Source organism: Hyla sarda, chromosome 11 (genome assembly GCF_029499605.1).
Source record: "Hyla sarda isolate aHylSar1 chromosome 11, aHylSar1.hap1, whole genome shotgun sequence".
Lineage (NCBI taxonomy): Eukaryota > Metazoa > Chordata > Amphibia > Anura > Hylidae > Hyla > Hyla sarda.
The window spans coordinates 37,823,283-37,839,220 of record NC_079199.1 but is presented as its reverse complement, the minus strand read 5'-3'; positions in this window follow the sequence as shown (position 1 = coordinate 37,839,220).

Genomic DNA, 15,938 nt, shown 5'->3' with positions numbered 1-15,938 from the left:
CTACTCCACCCCGGGGCAGAATTTATCCTCTGTCCGCCCCAGAGACTCTTGCTATGTCTGAATACATCCAGGAAAATTTAAAAAAGGGGTTTATCCGCAAATCCTCCTCTCCTGCCGGAGCTGGATTTTTCTTTGTGTCCAAAAAAGATGGCTCCCTACGTCCTTGCATTGATTACCGCGGACTTAATAAAATCACGGTAAAGAACCGCTACCCCCTACCTCTTATCTCAGAACTCTTTGATCGCCTTCAAGGTGCCCACATCTTTACCAAACTGGACTTAAGAGGTGCTTATAATCTCATCCGCATCAGGGAGGGGGACGAATGGAAAACTGCATTTAACACCAGAGATGGACACTTTGAGTATCTGGTCATGCCCTTTGGCCTGTGCAACGCCCCTGCCGTCTTCCAAGACTTTGTTAATTAAATTTTTCGTGATCTCTTATATTCCTGTGTTGTTGTGTATCTGGACGATATTCTGATTTTTTCTGCCAACTTAGAAGAACATCGCCAGCATGTCCGCATGGTTCTTCAGAGACTTCGAGACAATCAACTTTATGCCAAAATGGAGAAATGTCTGTTTGAATGTCAATCTCTTCCTTTCCTAGGATACTTGGTCTCTGGCCAGGGACAACAAATGGACCCAGATAAACTCTCTGCCGTCTTAGATTGGCCACGCCCCTCCGGACTCCGTGCTATCCAACGTTTTTTGGGGTTCGCCAATTATTACAGACAATTTATTCCACATTTTTCCACTATTGTGGCTCCTATCGTGGCTTTAATCAAGAAGAATGCCAATCCTAAGTCCTGGTCTCCCCAAGCGGAAGACGCATTTAAACGGCTCAAGTCTGCCTTTTCTTCTGCTCCCGTGCTCTCCAGACCTGACCCATCTAAACCCTTCCTATTGGAGGTTGATGCCTCCTCAGTGGGAGCTGGAGCGGTCCTTCTACAAAAAAATTCTTCCGGGCATGCTGTTACTTGTGGTTTTTTTTCTAGGACCTTCTCTCCGGCGGAGAGGAACTACTCCATCGGGGATCGAGAACTACTGGCCATTAAATTGGCACTTGAGGAATGGAGGCATCTGCTGGAGGGATCAAAATTTCCAGTTATCATTTACACCGATCACAAGAACCTCTCCTATCTCCAGTCTGCCCAACGGCTGAATCCTCGCCAGGCCAGGTGGTCGTTGTTCTTTGCCCGTTTTAACTTTGAAATTAATTTTCGCCCTGCCGACAAGAACATTAGGGCCGATGCTCTCTCTCGTTCCTCGGATGCCTCGGAAGTAGAGGTCTCTCCGCAACACATCATTCCCCCTGACTGTCTGATCTCCACTTCTCCAGCCTCCATCAGGCAAACTCCTCCAGGGAAGACCTTCGTTTCTCCACGCCAACGTCTCGGGATTCTCAAATGGGGTCACTCCTCCCACCTCGCAGGCCATGCGGGCATCAAAAAGTCCTTGCAACTCATCTCTCGTTTCTATTGGTGGCCGACTCTGGAGACGGATGTTGTTGATTTTGTGCGGGCCTGTACTGTCTGTGCCCGGGATAAGACTCCTCGCCAGAAGCCTGCTGGTCTCCTTCATCCTCTGCCTGTCCCCGAACAGCCTTGGTCTCTGATTGGTATGGACTTTATTACAGACCTACCCCCATCCCGTGGCAACACTGTTGTTTGGGTGGTCGTTGATCGATTTTCCAAGATGGCACATTTTATTCCTCTTCCTGGTCTTCCTTCAGCGCCTCAGTTGGCAAAACAATTTTTTGTACACATTTTTCGTCTTCACGGTTTGCCCACGCAGATCGTCTCGGATAGAGGCGTCCAATTCGTGTCAAAATTCTGGAGGGCTCTCTGTAAACAACTCAAGATTAAATTAAACTTCTCTTCTGCTTATCATCCTCAATCCAATGGGCAAGTAGAAAGAATTAACCAGGTCCTGGGTGACTATTTACGGCATTTTGTTTCCTCCCGCCAGGATGACTGGGCAGATCTTCTACCATGGGCCGAATTCTCGTACAACTTCAGAGTCTCTGAATCTTCTGCTAAATCCCCATTTTTCGTGGTGTACGGCCGTCACCCTCTTCCCCCCCTCCCTATTCCCTTGCCCTCTGGTTTGCCCGCTGTGGATGAAGTGACTCGTGATCTTTCCACCATATGGAAAGAGACCCAAAATTCTCTTTTACAGGCTTCATCTCGCATGAAAAAGTTTGCCGATAAGAAAAGAAGAGCTCCCCCCATTTTTGCTCCCGGAGACAAGGTATGGCTCTCCGCTAAATATGTCCGCTTTCGTGTCCCCAGTTACAAACTGGGACCACGCTATCTTGGTCCTTTCAAAGTCTTGTGCCAAATTAATCCTGTCTCTTACAAACTTCTTCTTCCTCCTTCTCTTCGTATTCCCAATGCCTTTCATGTCTCTCTCCTTAAACCACTCATCATCAACCGTTTCTCTCCCAAACTTGTTTCTCCCACTCCTGTTTCCGGTTCTTCTGACATCTTCTCCGTGAAGGAGATACTGGCCTCCAAGACGGTCAGAGGGAAAAAAAATGTTTTGGTTGATTGGGAGGGCTGTGGTCCTGAAGAGAGATCCTGGGAACCTGAGGACAACATCCTAGACAAAAGTCTGGTCCTCAGGTTCTCAGGCTCCAAGAAGAGGGGGAGACCCAAGGGGGGGGTACTGTTATGCCAAGCGCTCCGGGTCCCCGCTCCTCCACGGAGCGCTCCCAACATCCTCGCTACTGCAGCGCCCCGGTCAGATCTACTGACCGGGTGCGCTGCGATACCGCCCCCAGCCGGGATGCGATTCCTGATGCGGGTGGCGCCCGCTCGCGATGCGCACCCCGGCTCCCGTACCTGACTCGCTCTCCGTCGGTCCTGTCCCGGCGCGCGCGGCCCCGCTCCCTAGGGCGCGCGCGCGCCGGGTCTCTGGGATTTAAAGGGCCACTGCGCCACTGAATGGCGCAGTTGGTCTAATTAGTGTGTTCACCTGTGCACTCCCTATGTATACCTCACTTCCCCTGCACTCCCTCGCCGGATCTTGTTGCCATTGTGCCAGTGAAAGCGTTTCCTTGTGTGTTCCTAGCCTGTGTTCCAGACCTCCTGCCGTTGCCCCTGACTACGATCCTTGCTGCCTGCCCCGACCTTCTGCTACGTCCGACCTTGCTCTTGTCTACTCCCTTGTACCGCGCCTATCTTCAGCAGTCAGAGAGGTTGAGCCGTTGCTAGTGGATACGACCTGGTTACTACCGCCGCTGCAAGACCATCCCGCTTTGCGGCGGGCTCTGGTGAATACCAGTAGTAACTTAGAACCGGTCCACTAGCACGGTCCACGCCAATCCCTCTCTGGCACAGAGGATCCGCCTCCTGCCAGCCGAATCGTGACACAGCTCTGTACATTGTGTAGTGGTTAATCTGGGTTACTGCAGTTCTGTACATTGTGTAGTGGTTATGCTGGGTTGCTGCAGCTCTGTACATTATGTAGTGGCTATGCTGGGTTACTGCAGCTCTGTACATTGTGTAGTGGTTATGCTGGGTTGCTGCAGCTCTGTACATTGTGTAGTGGCTATGCTGGGTTACTGCAGCTCTGTACATTGTGTAGTGGCTATGCTGGGTTACTGCAGCTCTGTACATTGTGTAGTGGTTATGCTGGGTTGCTGCAGCTCTGTACATTGTGTAGTGGTTATGCTGGGTTAGTGCAGCTCTGTACATTGTGTAGTGGTTATGCTGGGTTACTGCAGCTCTGTACATTGTGTAGTGGTTATGCTGGGTTAGTGCAGCTCTGTACATTGTGTAGTGGTTATGCTGGGTTACTGCAGCTCTGTACATTGTGTAGTGGTTATGCTGGGTTACTGCAGCTCTGTACATTGTGTAGTGGCTATGCTGGGTTACTGCAGCTCTGTACATTGTGTAGTGGTTATGCTGGGTTACTGCAGCTCTGTACATTGTGTAGTGGTTATGCTGGGTTACTGCAGCTCTGTACATTGTGTAGTGGCTATGCTGGGTTACTGCAGCTAATAAATTTAAATGGTACCTGTCACTTAAAATACATCACAAAAACACATCAAAAGTTTTTATTGGTTGGGTTATGAGTGTTTGACCGATCAGCATCATGTGACCTGGACGGGGGGGGGGGGGGGGGTCCAAGGGTCTCATAGACAAAGAGAATATTCATCATAACCTGTGTAGAGGAAAAATTGACTAGTTGTCCATAGCAACCAATCAGATCACTTCTTTCATTTTTTTTAAATGAGAGAAGCGATCTGATTGGTTGCATTAGGCAACTCCTCTGCACAGGTTATGATAAATCTCCCCCTTAGGGCGAGTAGATTCTCGTAATCTCTGGTTCTGTACACTCAGACCTGTTTTTTTTTTTCACAGGTACACTTTAAATCTTCAGATAACTCCTTCAGGGGTCCTACTGCTGGAACATCCAGTGATGACTTGTATTCTGCAGGCAGACATACGGTAGCTTTAGGTGTTTAGTTACCTCGCAGCTCCATGAGAGGTGAAATGAAGCATTTATGGTGCCCATTTGAAGGCCATATGTGGTGATCCACGGTGTGTGGTGGGACCACGGGGTGTAGCGGTATAGGTGGTAGGGCCAGATGGTATTAACCCCTGGGGCAAGATGTTGTTAACCCCTAGTGTTTGTGACGCCAGGATGTGGTTGTATGGGGTAGGGCACCGCCGACAACCAACCCAGAAACGGCATATATTAAATGAGAGTCCGAAGCAGATTTTGATGCAACTGGAACTTTACTGAAGAAGGCAGAAAACAGTCTTTATAAATAGCCAACTTCCCCAGAGGTGACCGGGACACAGGGAACCTCTCAGGCTTGGACTTGTAGTGATAATAATGATGATGCCGGTACTGTTATGACTTTGGTAGGGACAGTAGAGACTTCACTTGTAGACAGAGATGAGTCTTAAGGGATCGGATCTCCCGGACACGTGCCAGAAGGTCACTCTCAGAAGGGGGGAGGGTCCGCTTCCAGTATTTAGAAATCGTTTTAGCAGCCAAGAAAATGGCCCTCATTTACTAAGCCAAGACCTACAGTTTTTATCGTTTTTTGTGGACTAAATTTAGGCCCAAGCTTGTGCGACACTTTTGCAACATGTTTGGACAAAAAATAGTCTACATTCTCACATCACTCGGAGAGTTTCAGAAAACCCTACAAAGGGGCATTGCTTATCAAAAAATGGGTGTAACCCAACAATTTTCAAAAATCAATCTGTTTTTTTGTCCACAAATGACAAAAAAGCGGAGAAGAGTGATTTCTGAATAACCCACTGCCAGAGGCTGGTGCAAAAACAGCTAAAATGGTTGGTTTTCCACAAAGCATGGTTATCATGGGCAATATGCCTAAACTAGGTAAACCAAAATTAAAAAGACTGATTCACTTAACTCGTCTTTCATCGGGACTTATATTCCTGTATTTTTTTTTACCTTCAATGTGTTTAGATTTAAAATAAATGTATTTTTATAATACAGTTTACTTTGATGTTTGCATTGTTTCATGTTATTACTTTTTTAATGTTATCTCTGATTTATTCAATATATTGCCCAATTTTATTAGTTGCATTGCAAACATAATCCACGTTCATCCTTTCCTTTCATCTGGTATGTAGAATATTGTCGCTCTGGCTGGCAGCCTCAGTGTCCAAATGAATGCTTAAAAGTTTTTCTTAAATTTTGTAAAAACATTTGTTATTTCTTAAAATCTGTTCACAAGAGCACATTTGGCACCCAAAATTTAAAGGTGTACTCCTGGGGAGCACAATTTTTTTCATATCAACTGGCTCCATAAAGTTAAACAGATTTGAAATTACTTCTATTTAAAAATCATAATCATTCCAGGACTTTTCAGCTGTTCTATGCTACAGAGGAAGTTTAGTTGTTCTTTTCAGTCTGACCACAGTGCTCTCTGCTTACACCTCTGTTTGATTGTTGTGCTGTGGTCTCTTACCTCAGTTGCTCAAAGACTTGAAGAGCCACCTTTGTTTATTCACTCTTTTTTTTGTCCCTTCCGATGTGGACAAAATTAAACCCTCGTGCGCCAAAAAAAAAAAAAAAACAACGTGAGACAAAATTGTAAATAACTAAATAGAAAACCGAAGAGGACAAAAAAATTTTTTACAAAACACCTACACTCTTAGTAAATGAGGCCCAATATGCATAAACAGTTTGAACGGCTTCTTGGACAGGGTCCTGCAAGACAGGTGCAGAAGGTAGACCAAAAGGGTCCAGAGATACAGACACCCCCAGCACTGAGGAGATTAAATGGGCCACTGTTCCCCAAAAACCCACTATAAGCATACAAGACCAAAAAATATGGAATGTGGACTCCAGCCCAACCCCACAACGCCAGAACTGTGGAGGAATAGAAGGGTTCAATATATTAAGAAGTTCAGGAGTATGGTACCAACCCATGAGCATTTTAAACTGGGTTTCCTTGTAGGCCGTACAAATCAAGGCCATAGAGGCCCTCTCCCAAATCATCAGCCATTGGGGGATAGATATACTATACGGGTGTTCAAGACCTTCTCCCAGCCGTGGGCAGGTTCAGCTCCACCCAATGGAGAATGGAATAAATGTCTGAAAGGAGACCCTTCCCCAATGGCCCCTGGCGTCATATTCGTTCAAAGCCCGTAGGCTGAAAAACTACCGTGGAACCTAAGGAGGAGGACATATAATGGCCGAGTTGAAAATAATGGAACCACTCGAAGGAGGGAAGACCATTCCTAGATATCAATTGGTCGAATGGCAGGAGAGTTCGAGAGCGAAAGTGTACCACATCAGCCCAACAAAAGAGCCCAACTCCCTTACCATACCAGAGGTCAAGCCAGCCGGGAAATCAGGATGATACCAAAATGACTGCATAGGAGAGGATAGAGACGCCAACCTAAACTTAACGGAACAATAACCCCAAACATTTCAGGAGAAAGCTATCAGATCCAGAAGAGGACCTAGGGAAGGACAGGAAAGAGGCAAAGTCCAGAGGAGAGAGTTAGGATGAACAGGGCAAGCCAAAGCTTCTCTAGCTCCATCCATCTACTGTAGGTATGATAGGAAGACCACGCTAAGTGGCGTAAATCGCTTCATTATACTCCATTTAGTACCGTCAAGGCTCCAGGGCATCTAAAATGGCGGATCCACATGTCAGTACATGGGGCAGGGAACGCAGGAAAGGCGGGAAGGCAGGTAGGCGGGATGACCCTGAATCACATGCAGAATGTAGCCTATCAGCAGCCAATCACCCCTGTCACAGCCCTATATAATCGGCAGCCATATTGCGGCTTGTCACTTCATTCATTACACTGCAGAGAGATAGGATAGACAGCCTGTGTGTGTGTTACACAGAAAAGCTTATTCCAGCAGCGTTTCACCTCCTAGTCCCATCAGCGTTCTGGTGGACAGAGAGCAGTGTTTTTTTCACTGAAAAGTATTTTTACTGCAACCATTAACCTCCAGTCACTTTCTACAGCATTGTGTACTGCTGGTGTTGCGCAAAAATACGTATTTTTAAGCGTACTGTAGCCCTCATAAGTGCATACCACATACCTACATATAAGTGGTGTACTATATGCTACCTGTTAATCTGTCAAGGGCCTACATACTGTGACAGGACAGCCAAAAGTAATCACCAGCTGGTGTTTTGCTCAACAGTGACTGTGTACTGCAGCACTGTTGTGTACTGCTGGTGTGCAAAAATAAGTTTTATAAGCGTACTATAGCGCATTTTTCTGCCCTCATAAGTGCATACCACATACATACATCAAAGTAGTGTACTATTTTGTACCTGTTAATCTGTCAAGGGCCTAGATACTGTGAAAGTCCAGACAAAAGTAATCACCAGCTAGTGTATTACCCCAATGCTTTTTTAAGCATACTGTAGAGCATTTTTCTTCTCTCATAAGTGCATACCACATGCCTTCATCTAAGTAATGTACTATTTTTTACCTGTTAATCTGTCAAGGGCATAGATACTGTGAGAGTCAAGGCAAAAGTACTCACTGGCTGTTGTTTTTACTCAGATACTTTTTTAAGTGTACTGTAGCCCATTTTTATGCCCTCAAAACTGCATGCCACATACCTTCATCTAAGTAGTGTACTATTTTGTACCTGTTAAGCTCTCAAGGGCCTAGATACTTTGAAAGGACAGCCAATGGTACACACCTGCTGCTGTTCTAGACAAATACTGTTTTAAGTGTAGTGAAGCGTATTGTACTCCCCTCATATAGCAATAAGTATGTCAGGCAGAGTAGTGCCAGGACTTGCACAGAGGAGTTGCAGAGGCCTAAATTCATCAGGCACAAGCAGAGGACGCAGAAGAGTAGGGGTGTGTGCCAGCCGGAGTTGCAGCAAGAGGTCTGAGCTCCCGGTGTCAGCTAGCAGTCGTGTCGCAACCAGCAACTGTGAGTGATCGGTTCACTCGGTCATCCACTTCATCCCAAGTTACATCCAACACCCCCAGTCAACAGTCTGTGGGTTCCTCAGACTCAACACTAAGTTGGCGTGGCCCTCATGTTGCTGCTGCCACCTCCAGGCTCTGTCATTGGGCTGTTCTATGGTCTCCTCATGCTAATGCTGCCACCTCCAGGCTCTGTCATTCTGCTGCTGTATGGTCTCCTCATGCTAATGCTACCACCTCCACGCTCTGTCAACGCGCCACCATATGGTCTCCTCATGCCGATGCGGCCACCTCCAGGCTCTCTCATTGTGCTACCCTATAGTCTCCTCATGCTGATCCTATCGCCTCCATGCTCTGTCATTGTGCCACCATATGATCTCCTCATGCTGATGCTGCCACCTCCAGGCTCTCTAATATTATGCTGCTCTGTTGTCTCCTCATGCTGATGATACCACCTCCAGGCTCTCTCATTGTGCTGCCATGGTTACTGCAAAACATAATTAAGGTGCTGACCCCAGTTTCAGAAATTCTTCTGCATTGGGGTCACTTTCAGGACTCCTGATGCTGCTGCTGCTGCCACCTCCAGGCTGTCTCCTTCAGCCACTATATGGTCTTATCATGCTGCCACAAACTCCAGGCTGTGCCATTCAGCCCCTGTATGGTATACTCATGCTTCAGACAACTCCAGGCTGTGCCATTCAGCCATTATATGGTTTACTGATGCAGCTGGGCTTGGACATTACCTAAAAATATTTTATGGTAGCACTAGCTACCATAAATCTTCAATTTCAATTTTAAAATTAATCTTTTAATCTTAGGGATTGTGAAGCCCTATTGTCTACTCATGCTTCAGCCACATCCAGGCTGTGCCATTCAGACACTATATGGTCTCTTCATACTGTCACAAACTCTAGGCTGTGCCATTCAGCGACTATATGGTCTCCTCATGCTTCAGCCACCTCCAGGCTGTGTCATTCAGACACTATATGGTCTCCTCATGCTGCCACAAACTCCAGGCGGTCATTCAGCCACTCTATGGTCTCCTCATACTGATGCCACCTCCAGGCTCTGTCATTGTGCTGCCATGTGGCATGTGACTCCTTGTTGAATGTGGTCCTTTGTACCTACACGCCGAGGTCCGGGACACTAAAACTTGGGAGCGTTAGCTAGAATTTCAATTTCAAAATCCTAAATTTCAATATTTTTAATGTCAAAATCTTAAATTTCAATAGTCTCCCAACGCTTCTGCTAACTCCAAGCTGTGCCATTCAGACATTATATGATCTCCTCATGCTGCCACAAACTCCACGTTGTGCCATTCAGCCACTATGTGGTCTCCCCATGCTTCAGCCACCTCCAGGCTTTGCATTTCAGCCACTATATGGTCTCCTCATGCTTCAGCCACCTCCAGTCTGTGCCATTCAGACACTTTATGGTCTCCTCATGCTTCAGCCACCTCCAGGCTGTGCCATTCGGCCACTATATGGTCTCCTCATGCTGCCACAAACTCCAGGCTGTGCCATTCAGCCACTGTATGGTCCCTCCTCATGCTTCAGACACCTCCAGGCTGTGCCTTTTAGACACTATATGGTCTCCTTATGCTGCTACAAACTCCAGGCGGTCATTCAACCGCTATATGGTCTCCTCATACTAATGCCAGCTCCAGGCTCTGTCATTGTACCGCCATGTGATGTGACTCCTTGTTAGATTTGGTCCTTTGTACCCACACGCCAGGGCCCGGGACACTAAAACTTGGGAGTGTTAGCTAAAATTTCAATTTAAAAATCTTAAAATTTCAATGGTCTCCTCATGCTTCAGCCACCTCCAGGCTGTGCCATTCAGACACTGTATGGACTCCTCATGCATTAGCCACCTCCAGGCTATGTCATTCAGCCAAAATATTGTGAATTCACGTAGAGAAAACATACATGGTCGCACATCTACAGATTGTATATTGACGTGGCGAGTGGGCTTGTACCTTTTGATCAAAATGTATACTAACAACCTGTTAGTTTTTAAATTTGAGAAGCAAGTAGATCAAAATACAAAATGTAGATGTGTCTGTTTTCTCTACTTGAATTCACATTGTGTTTTCTATCCCCTCCTTTTTTTTTGTTGGTTTCACTTGGTCTGCACTCTGCCCCACCCCCACAGCCCAACCCTATATAAAAGTAGCAGGTAACTACACAGGGCCCTTTAATTACTGGGAGCACATGGTAAGTGAGCTTTTACACCTTGTTCCCACTGGTGTGGTGCTGTGCGGCATCCGTTGCTGCCGTGGCACCATGTCTGTTGGGAGGTGCGACCCAGGGACTGGTTTGAGTGGCACTGGGGCCACCCTGCCAGCAGGTTTTTCCCCCTGTGGGCACTGGTGTTGCGGTGGTGGTGGTCGCCACCCAATGCTACGACATTTTATACTAGGTACGTTAGGGACCCACTCTAAATAGGTGGCCTTGACGTGGCGAGTGGGGTCGTACCTTTTGATCAAAATGTATACTAACAACCTGTTTGAATTTATGCTGAGAAGCAAGTAGATCAAAATACAAAATTGCTGCTGCCTGCTCCAGGCTATGTCATTCAGCAAATATATGGTTTAGTGATGCTGCTGGGCCTGCGACATTACCTTAAATTCCAATTCTAGGCTGTGTCATTCTGCCAGATTATGGTCTGTTCATGCTGCTGCCACCTTTAGGCTCTGTCATTGTGCCGCCATGTGACTAATGTTAGATTGGGTTTTGTAGTCAGACAGTATTAGTCAAAGTAAAAACACCAGGACATTAAACTTTTGAATGTAATATAAATCTGAAATTTTAATAAAATAAAAAAATCAACGTAATCTTTTCAAAACTGAGGCCCTATGGTTGACAATGTCATATTACCTGTGGAATTATCACAAGAATCCAATGAAACAGCTTGGAGCGATAATGAACCATAACTGATGAAATGAAACATTCGCACTTTCATAGTCAGGGGGGCGCTGAGAGGCAAGGACTGGAACAGGTGGTATCTCGCTTGGCAGAGGACCAATGCTCACCAGAATGGGTACTCGAAAAATGTTATTAAATTATAATTAACCCCATAAGGACATAGCATTTTTCTGTTTTTGCACTTTTGTTTTTTCCTCCTTACCTTTTAAAAATCATAACCCTTTCAATTTTGCACCTAAAAATCCATATGATGGCTTATTTTTTGTGCCACCAATTCTACTTTGTAATGACATCAGTTATTTTACCCAAAAATGTACGGCAAAACGGAAAAAAAAATAATTGTGCGACAAAATGGAAGAAAAAATGCCATTTTGTAAATTTTAGGGGCTTCTGTTTCTACGCAGTACATTTTTCACTAAAAAGGACATCTTATTTTTATTCTGTAGGTCCATACAATTAAAATGATACCCTACTTGTATAGGTTTGATTTTTTATTACTTCGAAAAAAAATCATAACTACATGCAGGAAAATGTATACGTTTAAAATTGTCCTTTTCTGACCCCTATAACTTTTTTATTGTTCCACGTACGGGGCGGTATGAGGGCTCATTTTTTGCTCATGGATCTGAAGTTTCATCAATTTTTATTAGTTTTTGTTTTGATCTGACTTTTTGATAGCTTTTTATTCATTTTTTTTTAGGTTACAAAAAGTGACCAAAAATACGCTATTTTTATAGTTTGGACATTTATGCACACGGCGATACCACATATGTTTATTTTTATGGGAAAAGGGGGGTGATTCAAACTTTTATTAGGGAAGGGGTTAAATTATCTTAATTAACTTTTTTTGTTCACTTTTTTTTTGCAGCGTTATAGCTCACATAGGGGGCTATAACACTGCACACACTGATCTTTTACACAGATCACTGCAAAGCCATAGCTTTGCATTGATCAGTGTTATTGGCGGTTGATTGCTCAAGCCTGGATTTCAGGCTTGCAGCAATCAATCGCCATTCGGACGCCCAGGAGGCAGGTAAGACACCCTCCTGCTGCATCCTAGCTGATCGGGACATCGCTCATAGCAGCCGGGACCATGCGGGTATGATGCGAGTTCAGCTCCTGAGCTCGCTTCATAACCCTCCCATGCCGCAGCGCCGGGTATACCCGGCGTTCTGCGGCAAGGGGTTAAATTAAATAAAAATTACATGAATAAAATCTTGTTATCCTCTTCAATTTTGACACCATATGGTCTCCCTGCTGCCACATCGACACTCTGCAGCAGTGATTCTAATAGCAATGCCTGTAATCTGCATGTCATACTGAATAACAGTATTATTTCACTAACACAGCACACTCTCTATCTCTGTTAGAAAAAAGCAAACTGTTCTACACCCCCTATTGAGGATCTCTAGGCCAGAAATAGCTGTTTTTAATACAGATTCGCCACAAATAAATTTGACCCAAAGCTAATTTTTTCTGAAAATTCGGCAAATCATCCGAATTAAATTTTTCAAAAGTTTGCTCTTCTCTAGCTTCAGTTTTAAAAAGATTAACCTTATAACCCGAAACCACCCCATAGGAATGCAAAGTCCGATACAAAGCAGGGAGAGAGAGTAGGGGGCGAGTGAGGGTCAGAAGCATATAGTCAGCAAAGAAACAAATCTTAATCCCTATCATGCAACTGAACCCCAGTGATGTCCGGGTCCCCCCGAATCAGAGCAGCCAGTTGTTCAATGCAAAGAGTGAAGATCAATGAAGACAACGGACACCCCTGCCGGGTGCCATTAAACAGAGGACAGCTCTGGGAAGTTACTTGAGAGAGCTTAGCAGAGGCAGTGGGGTAGAAGTATAGGCCCCGCCGAGTGGTCAGAAAAGGCCCCGAAATCTCAAAAAGAAACAGCCAGCTTAGACTATACAAGGCATTTTCAGCATCAAGGCTAAGGACCAGGGCCTGTTCTGTGCGATGATTAATCAAGTCTATTAGACCCACCACCCGTCTGGTGTTATCACTGCCCTGATGACAGAGGATAAAGTCGACCTGATCTTTATGAATAAGGGATGGAAGAAAGCCACAAAGGCAGGCCACCAAGACCTTCCACCAAGACCTTTGTAAACAACTTCAGGTCCGAATTAAGAAGGGCAACGGGTCTGTAGCTTGAGCAATCATGGGGGTCTTTGCCTGGTTTGGGAATAAGCGTAACCAAAGAATGCAAAAAAAGATTGCAAGATCTCCTCCCCCCACAAGAAAGGAATTAAACAGAGAAACAAGCAGAGGCAGAAGAAGAGAAGCAAAAGTCTTATAATACAAGTAAATAAAGCCGTCTGGACCAGGGGAATGCCGGCAGGAAGAGAGTGAAGGACCTCCGCCAATTAATCGGAGGTGATCGGTGCATTCAGAACAGCACGATCAGCGACCAAGAGGGTCGGGTAAGTTACAGTGCGATAAAAAGGAATGCAAGGCATGACGCTCCCCCGGGTCATGTGGAAGCTACAAAGGAAGTGAGTATAGTTTGGAATAGTAGTCCAAAAAGAGGCTAAAAGGTAGCTTCGGGGTGATAGTGAAGAGTACCCACAGCATCCTTCAGGGCTTGGGGAGACTGGGCAGCAGCACGGTCATGCAGGCACCTGGCAAGCATAGTATGGGCTTTGTTGCCCTTCTCATAAAAATGTTGTTTGGCATAAAGAAGAGCCAGATCACCCAGTCGAGCACGTGCCGCAACCAGTAGCCTCAGGACTCAGTGGGACAGGGAAACCAGAAGAGAAGCCTACAGCCGAGAGCACTCAGCACAAAGCTACAAGGAGCAACCAGGGCATCTTTTTTCAGACAGGAAACCAGGGCAATACAATGATCCCGGACTACAGATTTATGTTCTTCCCACAAAATGGCCTGCGAAGGAACAGGGCCATCATTGGTAGTGAAATACTCAGAGATACAAGCCTGGATTGAATCCTGGGAGGGCAGAGATTTAAGCATAGAGTCATTAAGGCACCAGTGACAGGGAATCAGACTGAGGAGAAAAAGAAAGTAAGACCGGACTATGGTCCAACCAGGAATTCGGCTCCAAAGATGCATCTGCAAGCATGCGCACCATCGGGAGATTCCCCAAAAAATAATCAATACTCATATGTAACCAATGTGGGTGAGAATTAAAAGAAAGAGACCGGTCCGTCGGGTGGTTTATATGCCAGAGGTCATACAAACGCAGTTGAGCAGGGGAGGGAGGTACCCCACAAGGAGTGCTAATCAATAGATGGCGAAAAAAATCTAATTAAAATCCCCCTGAAAAGCCACGCAGATGGAAGGTACTTATGGAGCCTGGCAAGAACCCTATGGAGAAAAGGAATTTGGGAAGAGTTCGGAGCATAGAACTTACAGAGAAGCAAAGGTTTCCCCCCCCCCCCCCAATAGAGCCCTCAACTGTAACAAAATGCCCCCCAGGATCTATGAAAGAGAGATCAAAATAGCCACCCCAGCAGTGTCCGAAAAAACCTGGGGATAGAGGTGATGTAGGAACTGGAAGGATTCGGTATGGTCAAAGTGCGTCTCTTCGAGAAATCCAATAACAGCCTTCTGCATGAACAACTCCTGCTGCAACAGGCGCCGCTTAGGAGGGGAGTTAAAGCCCTTCATATTCAAAGAGATACACTTGACCGTAATGGATACCAAGGGGAGAAAAATGTTAATAAATCAGAGCACTCACCAAAACCCAGGAGGTGAATCAGGACATTCCAGAGGGGAGTGGACCCACAGCAAAATCAAGAAGAAAGAGATCTGATCCCATCGAGCTTAGAAAAGGAAAAAAAGAGGAGGGGGGGGGGAAACAGGGACTTGGGGGAGACCAGACAACAAAAATGACAGGACAAGATGAGACAATACGGACAAAAACGTACAAGGAAAAACAGGCGAAGAACACATGAGAAAACGAACCAATAACCCGAAGGTCAGAGAGGAGGCAAAACAGTCAACGACAATATGGCCTCAAAGGGGAGGTGAGAGGACATCAGAAAAAGGTAACGGACGACCGAGAAAAACCGTCCCCGTTCCCACGCGGCCCTAGGCATAAAACAAACAGTTAACTAGTGTTGCCCAGCTGTGAATAATAGTAAACAGAGGGAGCCAGGTCAAGGTGAAACAAAAGGACAAAATACAGTACCGAGCTATCAGGAAACAAGGATCAGCACAGCAACTCCACCAGGAAATGAGGAAACCAGAAATGATGATGTGGGTAGGAGTCAGTAGCAGGTGAGAAAGGAGACAGATGCTCGGGTCGGGGTAGGCGTTTGCGGACATGCTGCCAGACTGGTGGAAGTGAAGGAGGAGGAGGGGCCAGTGCCCAATCTGTCAGCTCAGGAAGTGGGATATCCAAGGCTGAGCAGAAGGACGAGAGATCTCCCATGGAGCGTAGGGTTTCTGAACGACTGTCTCAACGTGCTTGCAGAGCAAACGGAAAGTTCCACCTGTATGCAGCTTGGTGGTCCCACAGGGTAGTCAGGAGAGGACGCAGCATCCGTTGTTCATGCAAGGTAATCCAGGAGAGATCAAGGAAAAGCTTTAGAGGGGCCTGTCAAACTCAAAATTGCATAGTTTGCAGGCCTTCGCCATGATGGACT